The 3,137-nt window shown below is 40.5% G+C and overlaps 1 pseudogene; it reads right to left on the bottom strand.

The window, feature by feature from the left end:
* Positions 1–321: 321 nt before the first annotated feature.
* Positions 322–1,019, bottom strand: LOC107968480 (peptidyl-prolyl cis-trans isomerase A-like; annotated as a pseudogene).
* Positions 1,020–3,137: the final 2,118 nt, after the last annotated feature.

Here is a 3,137-nt window from a genome sequence, read left to right as displayed (position 1 = left end):
GGTAACAGAGCGAGACTCTGTCTCAAAAAAAAAAAATAATAATACAAATACATAAAAGTAGTTTGGCATGGTGGCAGGTGCCTGTAGTCCCAGCTACTCAGGAGGCTGAGGCAGGAGAATGGCTTGAACCCAGGAGGCGGAGTTTGCAGTGAGCCAAGATCACACCACTGCACTCCAACCTGGGTGACAGAGTGAGACTCCATCTCAAAAAAAAAAGTTTCAATAAACAACTAATTTATTTAATCTCTCTCCATCCTCTCCTTTCTTCTACCACCACTCTAGGATAATAGCCATTATACCTCATAAGTCCAATTCATTTTTTCCCTTGTTTTTCTTTCTTTTTTTTTTTTGGTTATTTAGTTTTTATTTCATAATCATAAACTCAACTCTGCAGTCCAGCTAGGCATGGAAGGGAACTGCAGCGAGAGCACAAAGATTCTAGGATACTGCGAGTAAATGGGGTGGAGGGTGCTGTCCTGAGCTACAGAAGGAACGGCCTGGTGGTTAAGATAAAACAAAAGTCAACCTTATTAGAGTTGTCCACAGTCAGCAATGGTGATCTTCCTGGTCTTGCCATTCCTGGACCCAAAGCGCTCTGTGGCCTCCACAATATTCATGCCTTCTTTCACCTTGCCAAAGACCACATGCTTGCCATCCACCACTCAGTCTTGGCAGTGCAGATGAAAAACTGGGAACCATTTATATTGGATCCAGCATTTGCCATGGACAAGATGCCAGGACCTGTATGCTTTAGGATGAAGTTCTCATCATCAAATTTCTCCCCATAGATGGACTTGCCACTAGTGCCATTATGGCATGTGAAGTCACCACCCTGACACATAAACTCTGATAATTCTGTGAAAGCAGGAACCCTTATTACCAAATCCTTTCTCTCCAGTGCTCAGAGCATGAAAGTTTTCTGCTGTCTTTGGAAACTTGTCTGCAAACAGCTCGAAGGAGACATGGCCCAAGGGCTCGCCATCGACGGCGATGTCAAAGAACACAGTGGGGTTAACCATGGCTGATAGTACAGGGCTCCCGATGGTGGCAGTGTCTGCAAAGCCTCCCTTGGTTTTCTTTTCTCAATATGCCTAAATATTTAAAATTATTATTTTTAAATTATATCAGCAAGTCTGCTTATTTTAAAAAGTGAAATATATACATATATATAATAAGTATTCATTAATAACTTTCTTCCAGTCCCTTCCATCCTCACACCATAAATAAATAATGGTAATAGCTTGATGTACCTTGGTCCACATCCTTATGCTTGTACAGACCTATAAAAATTGCTATATTCATGTATAGTGTGTTTTATGATTGATAAAAAAAATCACACTTCAGCTGTGTGATTTTTTTCATCTCTCTGTCTCAGTAAGTGAGACTCTGGATCAATATTTTTTAAAGCTACATCATATTCCAAGTTATTGGTAAAACCACAAACTATTCAGCTTGCTTATTCCTGAGTTCTAATAACACTGAGTGTATTTTCATAATATTATAAAACACATGTTTCTCTCCTGTGCATTGCATGTTCATATTCTTTGTTCCTTGTATTTAAATTTCTAAACTGTCAGAACCTTATTTTTGTGAATGGCATGAGATAGTGGATTTAGTTTTGTTTTCTTCTAGATTGACGGCCAGTTTATATTTAAAAAATTAACCTTTTCCCACTGCATTGAAATAGTACCCTGTCCATATTTTATGTTCTTATATATACTTACATTGATTTGGGGATCAATTTCTGATCCACAGATACATTTTTATTCATCTTTTAATGTTGTTTTGATTATAGTGACTTTATAATGTTAGGTTAATATTTGGTAGGGCAATTCTCCCTGTTTCTATTTTTTATTTTCATAGTTTTCTTGCCTATTCTTGGACACTCATTTATTTTTCATTTGAACTTTACATTCATTTCATGTAGTTTTTGTAAAATGACTTGCTATGGTTTGAATGTTCGTGCCCTCCCCAAATTCCTGTGTTGAAACCCTAACCCCCAAGGTTGACAGTATTAAAAGGTAGAGCTTTTGGGAGGTAACTAGGTCGTGAGGGCAGAGCTCCCATAAACAGGATTAGTCCCCTTATAAAAGAGGCCCAAGGGAGCTTCCTTGTCCCTTCCCCCATTGAGGGCATAACAAGAAGGCACCGTAAATAAACAATGAAATGGGCTCTCACCGGACACTGACCTGCCTGTGCCTTGATCTTGGACTTCCCAGCCTTCAAAATTAGGAAAAGTCAGTTTATGTTGTTTAGTAGCTATCCAGTCTATAGTATTTTGTTACAGCAGCCACAATGGACCAAGACATAATTCACTGTGATTCTAATGGGAATTGCATCATAGTTCTACATTAATTTTTCTAAGAATTAACATTAACACTATCCTTTCTGGAGTACTGGCATGTCTCTCCACTTGCTTAGATCTTGTTTTCTGTCTTTAAAAATGACTTCATATACAAACATTCTTAGCCATTATTGTTGTTGTTGTTTTCATTTTTTGTTTGTCTGTTTGTATTTTAGTACAGACGGGGTTTCACCACGTTGCCCAGGCTGGTTTCAAACTCCTGAGCTCAGGCAATCTGCCCGCCTTGGCCTCCCAAAGTGCTAGGATTACAGGTGTGAGCCACCGTGCCCAGCCTATTGTTTTTAATCATGATTTTTATTTTTATTTATTTATTTTTTTTTCTTGAGATGGAGTCTCGCTCTGTCACCCAGGCTGGAGTGTAGCGGCATGATCTCAGCTCACTGCAAGCTCCACCTCCCGGGTTCATGGCCATTCTCCTGCCTCAGCCTCCCGAGTAGCTAGGACTACAGGTGCCCACCACCATGCCTGGCTAATTTTTTTGTATTTTTATTAGATACGGAGTTTCACCATGTTAGCCAGGATGGTCTCGATCTCCTGACCTTGTGATCTGCCTGCCTAGGCCTCCCAAAGTGCTGGGATTACAGGCGTGAGCCACCGTGCCCAGCCAATTTTTTTTTTTTTTTTTGAGATGGAGTCTTGCTCTGTCTCCCAGGCTGCAGTGCAGTGGTACAATCTCGACTCACTGCAATCTCTGCCTCTCGAGTTCAAGCAATTCTCCTGCCTCAGCCTCCCAAGTAGTTGGGACTATAGGTGCATGCCACCACACCTGGCT

Source organism: Pan troglodytes, chromosome 16 (assembly GCF_028858775.2).
Source record: "Pan troglodytes isolate AG18354 chromosome 16, NHGRI_mPanTro3-v2.0_pri, whole genome shotgun sequence".
Classification (NCBI taxonomy): Eukaryota; Metazoa; Chordata; class Mammalia; order Primates; family Hominidae; genus Pan; species Pan troglodytes.
The sequence above is the reverse complement of the archived record's forward strand: the minus strand, read 5'-3'. Positions and strand labels throughout refer to the sequence as shown.